The sequence below is a fragment of the Stylophora pistillata genome, chromosome 2 (genome assembly GCF_964205215.1).
Source record: "Stylophora pistillata chromosome 2, jaStyPist1.2, whole genome shotgun sequence".
Classification (NCBI taxonomy): Eukaryota; Metazoa; Cnidaria; class Anthozoa; order Scleractinia; family Pocilloporidae; genus Stylophora; species Stylophora pistillata.
The window spans coordinates 15,060,541-15,072,200 of NC_142520.1; the positions used below are offsets into that span (position 1 = coordinate 15,060,541).

Genomic DNA, 11,660 nt, shown 5'->3' on the forward strand with positions numbered 1-11,660 from the left:
ACTCCACTCAGTCTGATTACCATTATTAACCAAAGCACAATTTGAGTGACCTTCTAGTAAGAATAGATTGAGTGTGTTTAAACCTTGAAGCACTGAAGAAGGACTTCAGTTTGTTCTCAAACATAGAACATTATTCATAAACAAAGCATATAATTGTTTTTTATGTATGCTTATGGATCATTCAACACTTAAACAGTCAAACAATGTTTGTCTGTCTCCTTTTTTCCATAACACTTGTCACTCTACTGACTTTTTCAGTGAAGCTGAGTTTAGAAAGCAAAGTATTCTCTCACTTATAAAACCTAGCACTAATATAGTTAACATGTTTAACGTTTGAGTCTTGCCTGTGGCTACGTGATTTAATCCCTTCATTCGTATGTTTTCATATCAGATTCAGGTACTGCTACTACTGATTCAACAGAAAAAACACAGAGAAATAAGAAAGAAGTTTTCACAGCAACAGGTACAGCTATAGAAGGTATACCATGAGCCTCAGTAATTTAGTTGCATTTATATTCCAATATTGCTTTGCTTTCAACCCTTAAAGTTTATCAACGTGTAATTTTTCCCATCGTCTTAATCAGTAGAGCCGTAGAATAAGGCTCTACTGATTAGTTATTTTATTTTCCTCGCTCATTTCTGCGAGCGAGGATAACAAAGAACTGTTTAGTGTTAACTTGTAAAACTCCTTCAAGAAGTCTACGACAGTTAGACGAAACACGTCTGAGGATAAAAAAGTTTTATAACAACTGCTCGCATTGTACTGCTCACTAGTTAAACTTTTTTCCAAAACTTGCTCTCCCACCTCGACCTCCTTCTTTGATAATGTGACGTGTCTTAATTTCTTTTCACGTTATCTGATTTTAGGATCTTCTGTTGACTCCAAAGACACAACAGGCAGAACGTCCCTAATGAATGCTTCTCTAAATGGCAGTGTCCGAGCGGTGAAGGGTCTCATTGAGACAGGAGCAGATCCGTCCCTGCTGAACAACAGAGGATGGAATGCGTTACATTTTGCCGCACAGGGTGGAGACACTGACGTCATTGATCTTATCTTTACTCACTTGCCGGACATTGAGTCCAAAACAGCCGAGGGTTACACGCCACTAATGGTGGCGGCTTTCATGGGCAAATTACACGCAGTGAAATGGTTTCTTGAGAAGGGGGCAAATGTAACCTGTGTTGATAACAATAGATGGAATATGTTACATTCTGCCTCACGGGGTGGAGACACTCATGTCATTGATCTTATCCTTACTCACTTGCCGGACATTGAGTCCAAAACAGCCGAGGGTTACACGCCACTAATGGTGGCGGCTTTCATGGGCAAATTACACGCAGTGAAATGGTTTCTTGAGAAGGGGGCAAATGTAACCTGTGTTAATAACAATAGATGGAATATGTTACATTCTGCCTGACGGGGTGGAGACACTGATGTCATTGATCTTATCCTTACTCACTTGCCGGACATTGAGTCCAAAACAGCCAAGGGTTACACGCCACTAATGGTGGCGGCTTTCATGGGCAAATTACACGCAGTGAAATGGTTTCTTGAGAAGGGGGCAAATGTAACCTGTGTTAATAACAATAGATGGAATATGTTACATTCTGCCTCACGGGGTGGAGACACTGATGTCATTGATCTTATTGTTACTCACTTGCCGGACATTGAGTCCAAAACAGCCGAGGGTTACACGCCACTAATGGTGGCGGCTTTCATGGGCAAATTACACGCAGTGAAATGGTTTCTTGAGAAGGGGGCAAATGTAACCTGTGTTGATAACAATAGATGGAATATGTTACATTCTGCCTCACAGGGTGGAGACACTGATGTCATTGATCTTATCCTTACTCACTTGCCGGACATTGAGTCCAAAACAGCCGAGGGTTACACGCCACTAATGGTGGCGGCTTTCAACGGCAAATTACACGCAGTGAAATGGTTTCTTGAGAAGGGGGCAAATGTAACCTGTGTTGATAACAGGAGGTGGAATATGTTACATTTTGCCGCATATGGTGGAGACACTGACGTCATTGATCTTATCTTTATTCACTTGCCGGACATTGAGTCCAAAACAGCCGAGGGTTACACGCCACTAATGGTGGCGGCTTTCAAGGGCAAATTACACGCAGTGAAATGGTTTCTTGAGAAGGGGGCAAATGTAACCTGTGTTGATAACAGGAGGTGGAATATGTTACATTTTGCCGCACAGTCTGGAGACACTGACGTCATTGATCTTATCTTTATTCACTTGCCGGACATTGAGTCCAAAACAGCCGAGGGTTACACGCCACTAATGGTGGCGGCTTTCAAGGGCAAATTACATGCAGTGAAATGGTTTCTTGAGAAGGGGGCAAATGTAACCTGTGTTGATAACAGGAGGTGGAATATGTTACATTTTGCCGCACAGTCTGGAGACACTGACGTCATTGATCTTATCTTTATTCACTTGCCGGACATTGAGTCCAAAACAGCCGAGGGTTACACGCCACTAATGGTGGCGGCTTTCAAGGGCAAATTACATGCAGTGAAATGGTTTCTTGAGAAGGGGGCAAATGTAACCTGTGTTGATAACAATAGATGGAATATGTTACATTTTGCCGCATTTGGTGGAGACACTGACGTCATTGATCTTATCCTTACTCACTTGCCGGACATTGAGTCCAAAACAGCCCAGGGTTACACCCCACTAATGGTGGCGGCTTTGCATGGCAAATTACACGCAGTGAAATGGTTTCTTGAGAAGGGGGCAAATGTAACCTGTGTTGATAACAGGAGGTGGAATATGTTACATTTTGCCGCACACCCTGGAGACACTGACGTGATTGATCTTATCTTTACTCACTTGCCGAACATTGAGTCCAAAACAGCCGAGGGTCTCACGCCACTAATGGTGGCGGCTTTCAAGGGCAAATTAGACGCAGTGAAATGGTTTCTTGAGAAGGGGGCAAATGTAACCTGTGTTAATAACAGGAGGTGGAATATGTTACATTTTGTCGCATATGGTGGAGACACTGACGTCATTTATCTTATCTTTATTCACTTGCCGGACATTGAGTCCAAAACAGCCGAGGGTTACACGCCACTAATGGTGTCGGCTTTCAAGGGCAAATTACACGCAGTGAAATGGTTTCTTGAGAAGGGGGCAAATGTAACCTGTGTTGATAACAATAGATGGAATATGTTACATTTTGCCGCATATGGTGGAGACACTGACGTCATTGATCTTATCCTTACTCACTTGCCGGACATTGAGTCCAAAACAGCCCAGGCTTACACCCCACTAATGGTGGCGGCTTTGCATGGCAAATTACACGCAGTTAAATGGTTTCTTGAGAAGGGGGCAAATGTAACCTGTGTTGATAACAAAAGATGGAATATTTTACATTCTGCCGCACGGGGTGGAGACACTGATGTCATTGATCTTATCCTTACTCACTTGCCGGACATTGAGTCCAAAACCGCGTGCGGTTCTACTCCTCTAATCATTGCTGTTCGTTTTGGCAAGCTGCAAGGTGTAAAGTATCTCCTTGAGAGGGGAGCTAATCCTTTAACTAAGGATAATGACGGCCGGGATTCTTTATACCATGCCTCATCACGTGACCCAGATGTTCTTGACTTCCTGCTGAGTTACGTAGCGAGCAGTGAGTGAGCAAGCAGCAATGATTAACTCAGGTTGGTGAGATAAGTTCTACAGCTTATTTCATGTTCGCTTAATTCTTCAATGTCAAAATGTAAATCACTGGTTTGATCGCCCCATCAACTTCAAAGCTGACCCGAATGAGTCGTATGTTGGGTAGTTACTATAGGGCTGCCTGTGGCACGCAGATGACTTTTACTAAGATATTCAACCTCTTTGTTCAGCAAATTATTGTGCAATTGGTTTCGAGATAGACATTTGTTTAGCTAAACTACTCATTTGTTTTTGTTTTTGTTTTTTTAAGGCCTTAGTTTGCGAGGTGTTGTCAATAACCGATGTCCTAATATGGCTTGTACGATAGAGGAGAAGCTGTCAGCTGGTTGGAGATTGTTAAAAATTAACCCACACTGATAACAGCCAGAAGTGTATGTCTGCGTAACGTTGCCAGCGATTTAATTTTTTGTATTTAGACTTCTTAAAGTTGACATGGTTTTGTGCACATTTCATAAGTAAATGAGTTATTTTTTAATATATAACATTTTCTTTTTTACTTTCGACTACTTTCATGTAAATAATAGCTGTATAGGACACCTGTTAATAGAATACGTGAAAAAATTTCTGCATTCTAATTGGTTGAAATACAGTTTTCAGGAAACACCAATGTAGGGCAGAAAATAATTAACTCAGTGAAAAAGCAGTAAAAATTTGTTGATAACTAAAAACAAAAAAACAAAAAAATTAATGCAGAAAAATTTACACTTTGATTAAACACGTTGTTTTGACCAAAACGGCGTGATGGTGTTCTGGTGTGAATGAATTTATTTTCACGTGAGTCACCCCTCTTTACTTCTACATTACTATGAAAAGCTGCCAAGTATAAAAGGTTTGATCAGGTTTAAAGGAAGTAAAAATGACTTGATTTTTCTCGTGCAATTTGGAATAAGTAGGCACTTTTAATTTTTCTCCAAAGACCTCAATATTGCATTCTTCCTATAGGCTCACGCAATTATGTTGGTTGTAAGAAAAATAAACGAGATAGTTTATATAAAATTTCACTTTGAATCGTGAGACTACCTCCACAAATAAGGAAATGATTATATCACTGAGTGAGTCAATTTATAAGGAGTTTTTAGGAAGCCTTTGTAAGTAAGGTTTCAGCATTAGTTAATCAATAAAATTTTATATTACAGCATAAAAGTCTTTTTAATGGGAACGACTTTAATGTTTCTATCGTCTGGAAAGGGAGTGAAAACATTTCCCCGTTTGATAAATAATTTTATTGATCGCCCGACGAGGAGCAGGCTTGGATATAAGAACTTCATATGATCCATTGTATCTGATTTATCATCACGGGTTTATTACGAATCAACTTGACGACCTGCTCCCAGTTGGCTCGTTAGCTCAATTGGTAGAGCTGCACTAGTATCGCAGAGGTCTGTGGTTCGAATCCCGTACAGGCCTGATTTTTTTTAGGTCTGATTTTCGCTATTGCATAAATAGCGCTATCTACTGCGAAGGATCGTGCATCATACGTATTTAATACCGCAGTTCAAATTATATGAGCTTCATATATCCATTGAATCTGATTTATCATCACAGGTTTATTACGAATCAGCTTAACGGCCTGCTCCCAGTTGCCTTGTTAGCTCAATTGGTAGAGCGCTGCACTAGTGTCGCAGAGGTCAGTGGTTCGAATCTCGTACAGGCCTGATTTTTTTCAGGTCTGATTTTCGCTATTGCATAAATAGCGCTATCTACTGCAAGGATCGGGCATCATACGTATTTAATACCGCAGTTTAAAATATATGAGCTTCATATATCCATTGTATCTGATTTCTCATCACGGGTTTATTACGAATCAACTTAATGGCCTGCTCCCAGTTGGCGTGTTAGCTCAATTGGTAGAGCGCTGCACTAGTATCGCAGAGGTCAGTGGTTTGAATCCCGTACAGGCCCGATTTTTTCAGGTCTGATTTTCGCTATTGCATAAATGGGGCTATCTACTGCGAAGGATCGTGCATCATACGGATCTAGTTTTTAATAACTAGTTTTATACCGAGTATCCTGGGAACGAGTCTGATAAAATACAAAAACTGAAAACCTCCATGCGTGAAAACCATGGAAAACCCCCATGCGTGAAAACCTCCATTCGTGAAAACCTCCATGCGAATGTAAACATGTTTGGTTGAGAGCACAATGTTGTCTGGTCAACCCCACATGCTGCCTAAGATTACTATGTGTGATTTAAGGGTTTAAAGATTTATTATGGGAATATCTAAGTTCTCGCGGCTTCCCTGAGGACCAAAGCCAACTTAACACCATAATGGTCCAGTTTTTAGACAAAATTTCCTTGACACCGCGTCTTTTTGGGCAACACACACCACTGTAGTCTACATAGGGGATTATTTCCTCTCAGCTCAAGGCTTCATTTTCAGATTGTCGGAATAGAAAGCTCGTTTCTCGTCGGGGAATAAAAATAATGCTACCAGAGATCTTGGGGGGCGGGGGGGGGGGGACCACGGGTCATTTTGTTTGCGACTTGCAAGCACTGTTCATACATCATAGGCTTAAGAGAGTATGGAAGTGATCTTGTTTAGCTGCTTAGTTGATTATCACAGTGTGATAATGTTATGATTCTCCTTCAGAAAAAAAGGGAAAATAATTACTTACCGATAGGAATGTTGAAAGTGCTCAATTTCTTTTTAGTTTGTTTTCTTTTTGCAGTGAAGATGATCGTTTAGTTTACATCAAATAACAAATTTAAACTTATCACATATAATGTCCTTATCGCAAATGGAAGAGCCTATTATTATTATTATTATTTCGATAAGTTGTAATGGGCAAGAGACAGGGATTGTTTCAAAGTTAAAGTAATCATTCGTTAAAGATCGGTGAAAGTCATGCAAAGTTATTCTCTCTTGTGGTAAACTATATGAACATATGATCTTAAGCTAGCTGAGCTATTAAACCAATCGGCATTTAACGTGAAAAAAGACGGTTCTTAGATTAGAAATAAGAAGCAGTTTCTCTGTTCCACTCTTAAGTGCATAGGAAATATTCCAGCGGCAAATTGAGCTTGATACCGAAAAAAAACTGAACCTGAGTCACCGACGGTTGCATGTTCGCTTTGAAGCATCAACGGTAGAGCCGTGAAAATAATAGGCGGAAATACCGTGAGAGGTCTGGATAGGAAAAAGCTAATTCTTCGTTTCGCAGTTTCGCTGTTTATTGCATTTCAGTGTACATTAAACCGCCAGCCCTGGTTATTTGGAGGCTAAAATAAGACTAAGGAATAAAGGGTGTAAGTTTCTAAAGAAACTGTGGCGCTGCGTTGGTGGGGTAAGTATAACAAGAAGAGTTGATGTTACTTGGATGCCGTTAAGAGTTACCAAGCTGACCTTTCGAACGTTAGCCCTTCGTCAGAGCCCTTTGTGTTAACTCTGACGAAGGACTAATGCTGGAAAGCGTCAGCTTTTTAATTCTTTACGGTTACCAATTTACATTATCAACTCAGTTGATCAAACTAAATTCTCTGGAAAAAAAAACAAAACAAAACAAAACAAAATAGCAAAAACAAAAAATACTCCTGTAGCTTGCAAACCACATGAGGACATATCAAGGCTCTTTTTTTATTTCCATAAAAAAGAAAAAGGTGATGGAGCCAAAGCTAAGCTTAAATAAGTATGCTAAGTTTGCTAAATTATACCAAAACTTATGCTAACACGGTCGTTATTACTTATTGTGAAAATGTTACTGTGTCGAATAATAATAATAATAATAATAATAATAGTAATAGTTTATTGAGAAACTAATATCGCAGTCGTTAGACTGAATTACATTGATAATGCTATGAAAGATCAAATGAAAGTTATAAATTACTAATTGAAGCCATAATGAAGGATTTCTTTGAAACGATCGGTACCATAGCGGGGCTCAATAAAGACTCTGGTATTTCTTTATGGGTATCTTGTGTCAATGTTGAAAGCTGAAAGGAAGTTGTAAAACTTGTGGTTTGGGTTGTTCACTTTGTTTACAAACAGTTTCTCGCGTAAAAGTTTACGACGGCTAGCAAGAGATGTCAATCTTCTGCTGTATGATAGACTAGGACCATAAATGATGGACAGGGCCTACTTTTGAATTTTTCTTGATTTCGTCGGTAAGACACGATGGTTAAGTGTGGTGAAATACGGATGAACCGTATTCGACGGCTCTACGTATGCATGAAGAGTAGAACCTCACCATATCGGAATTTTTTGCGCGTTTGAGTTATCTTGGAAATACATACGTTATCATTCGTTTTTTAATGATATAATCTACGTGGCAGTTCCACTTAACGGTAATTACTGATGATTATGCTAAAGACGTTAGCTTGCCTGACGAGTTCGAGCTCTTTACTATAAATCATTAGGGAGGTGCAGTGCGATTCAGACCTGGAGAAAGATATACACTTTTCAAATATTGTTGTAGAATCTCAACCGCGTTTGACGAAGTTACGCTGTGATATGTGGAAGTCCGAATAATGTATAGGCTTAAAAGGACTGGGTACAAGTGATTGGCAGCTAAGTTAAGGCGGGGGTAAACTTGAAATTTGCTCCAAAATTCACTTTTTTGTTTTCCTTAGAATTTGTAGCTTTGGGTACTTAATTTTACTATGTTCAAATAATTTTCCATTTACTTTCATTATTTTCACCTTTTTAAGCGATTTTAAAATTGCCGCTCTAGCTAATGCCTTGGTTACCATGGTAACGAGAATAGCATTTTTCAAAATTTATATCAGTTGTTTATTCCTTGGTGTTCTTGCAACCAGGTCAAGCGGACAGGAGCTAACGAGATAGACTTTATTTAGTCTTATTTGATCAGTTTTTCTGGGAAAAAACCATTATGGGTTAGAATTAGAGGCAGTTTTAGTCCGAGTTTCATTGGAATGTGATATTTAACGTACATAGCGCAATAAATCAAAGGAAAAGTTATCGAAAATGGCTGTAGAGAGATGTAGATCTGTCTACTGGAAGAAAAGAAAGAGATTTTTCTGGAAGACGAAAATAGGAATATGAGTTGGAAGAACGAAATCGCCCACTCAACTCCCAGGACTTCCCTTGGATGAAAATCAGCTTTCCAATAATTGGAAAAATTTTGCAACTCGGATTCTAAAGAAAACTGTTGGTTCCTCCAGAGAGAAAATGAAATATGCCGATGAGCTTCTTTCAGACAGCTCACTCTGATACCAAGGAAAGCGAGGGATATAACTTAACAGACGTGAAAACTTTATCCACGGAGGTCTCAAACGCGCACGTGTGTGAGGTAGGTGAGAAATTTTTTGAAGTCTATGTCGTTCTCTGTCCTCGATTATGACTTATTTCCCATACCATTTCAGCCCTTGGTTCCAGTTTTTCCCTGCTGAATCTCACTGATTTATCTATTAAATCTTGGATCTGGTACAAGAAAGATTTTTAGGTTTTGTGCATGTACACTGTGAACAAAAAATTATGAAGTGAAAAATCACAGATTGTATATTTGTGACTTGAGGTCTTTACTCTATTTATGATAAAATTGCCTGATTTAACTTAAAGTTTTTACTTGATTTGTCTTTCTAGGCAACTTAACTCTTTAGGAGGATAAAAGTGCTAGAGCAGGGCTGATGTCACAGTTTTCCCTTCAGTGCAATTCCTCTGAGGAATCCAGTCCACTTCCAACATCCAGTAGTGTGACCCAGTGAGGGAAATAATATGACGTGAACGACTGAGTTGTCTTCCATGCTGTAGCATGGAAGACAGTAGTAGGCTAAAAATTATGGAGATGCTATCTATCCTTGGTGGTGTATGCACCAGAGAGGCAGCACATGGAAAAGACAGTAAGCAATTGATGAAGTCTGATTTACAGGCTACGTAGAAGGAAAAGAGAGAGCATCAAGGGGAGCAACTTCTGAGGACTCGTCAGTAGGAAGCCCTTCAAGAAGCAGAAGGAGTAATATATGAACCAGGAGTCATTTAAATTACTTTTAGACACTCCTGCAGACATAATGTGGACACTTGGGTCACTAGAATGGTTGTGTAATTTAAAAAACTAAGTGTGATTGCTATTTGTAAGTGTAAAGGCTATTTTCTCATTACGCAATAATTTTGTCTTCAAGAAAGATATCTTGAGAACAATTTATCCGAATGATCTGAAATTTTCAGCAATTGTTCCTCTTGATAAGTTTTGTGTTATGAGCAGAGCAGTTTTCCACATGATTTATGTACTCAAAGTTATGAAATGAAACACTACTTCGATTTCCTGTGTCAAATTTAATGGATCACCATTTGAAATGTTCTCAACATATCAAAAATCCATCTACTTATAACAATAAGCAACATGTATTCTTTGAATTGACACTAAAAACATTTTTTTAATTAATTCCAGAAGGAGTTATCTTTTCTTAAGTAACCCTTAGTAGAACCCAGCAGGTGGCACAATAAAACGAGTGGTATCCTATTACAATTGACATGTGGAGTGTAAAATATTTTTTTTCACGATCTTCAATTCATAAGCTTTCGAGGGATATATAGTTTGCCTAAGTTTTCAATTAAATCCTAGCCTTGAAAAATGGTTGAAAAATGGGCATTTTTTCAGGTTTAATTTGCTGTCATGAGATTTTCGTCATGTTCGAAATTCCTAATATTCAGGTAAATATCATTTCGACATCTAAGGTAAGTTCCCTATCAGCGATGGGAAAGGGGTTTATGCTAAAGAAAAAAACCAAAATTCTGCAATGAAAATAGTTGCCACGTCCACAGGATCTTAATCTTTTGTGCATCGAGCGAGACGGGCCCTCGATCTAGTGTTTACCTTCCAAACCTTGCTGGCGTCCTCGCTCGCTGTCCTGCATCTTAAGGTCCCTACTGAGGCCATAGAACGCAGTCATTACCTATGGGGACGTTTATGGTGTTCCATCACATGTGAGAAGTAGCTTAGTCCAAAACCATTTTATATTGGCGTACTTAGAAGAAGTACCAAAGACGAGAAGAATTGCAAGTTATGTTCTTAGGGTACCGAATCCTTCCCCAGCCACCCCGTCCCCCCCTCCTTTCCTTGCCTATCTTTCACCTTCACTTAATATTTCCCTCCTCTCTTCATATTTTCTGTGCTTTAAAAGAACGCGCCGACGGTTAAACATTTCAAATTACATCGAAACTGACCAAACGCTCGCTCGCCCGTTGAACACTTGCACCAAGTAGACCAAGGATTAAATATTGTGTAGTATCCCTGAGTATTTTTACGAGTTTTGCGAGATTTATTATCCAAAACGCCAAATTGTTATTCAGTGCTGCGAATTTCGCCGATATTTTTCACAGTTCTCCGGAGCAAAAACCTCGCGTGATACTTGTACTCGATTCGTACGTTATTTCTTCATTTGAATGATAATACGAGCGTAACGAATAGAATCGACTGCGTTTAGATACAAGAGAAATTTACAATGTGCCTAATATGGAGAAAACCTTTGTGACTCAATATCTTACATTGTATATTCACGATACTTTAAATGCAACTGCTTACATGGCTATTTTTTCACAGATCTTAAAATGTGTTAGGTTTCTTAAACGAAGACTTTTGTTATTGATGATGTGTGACGTACAATCATAACCCTTTTAAATGAGCCAGGAAAAACAACAGATTTTTTATCAGTGTCGATTTATTAACTATTTTGGTTGTTTACCAAATGAATGTGTTCTTTGCATTTCCCATTCCCATTCTTAAATGTAAACTTAAATCCTTTTTAAAGCTATAAATTTATGGTTTTTTTGTTTTGTTTTTTTTGTTTTTGTTTTGTTTTTTGTTTCTTATAGTTTTTAGGAGAGTGTTATTCACAGAGTTAACCTCTTGACTCTCCCTTTCAAATTTATGTAGTTATATATGAGTTTGAATAAACATGTATGTTATGTTATGTTATGTCCCATAAAAATTAATGTTCTGTCTCCCATCACCTAGTACGTATCCTCTCATGAAAGTTAAGGTTGGTTGTCCAAGCAAAACAAGAACAAA

The 11,660-nt window shown here is 38.8% G+C and overlaps 1 protein-coding gene, 1 long non-coding RNA gene and 1 pseudogene across 8 annotated transcripts in view; all 3 read left to right on the plus strand.

Moving 5' to 3' along the window:
- Nucleotides 1-11,660, plus strand: part of LOC111338022 (ankyrin repeat and FYVE domain-containing protein 1-like) — a 101,797-nt gene that overhangs the window by 9,943 nt on the left and 80,194 nt on the right. The gene's annotated exons all lie outside the window — the stretch shown is intronic.
- On the plus strand, nt 547-4,838 carry LOC148737308 (serine/threonine-protein phosphatase 6 regulatory ankyrin repeat subunit C-like; annotated as a pseudogene).
- On the plus strand, nt 8,569-10,122 carry LOC148737309 (uncharacterized). Its single transcript, XR_015996255.1, has 2 exons — nt 8,569-8,942; nt 9,236-10,122. It is a non-coding gene; the product is annotated as an uncharacterized LOC148737309 (long non-coding RNA).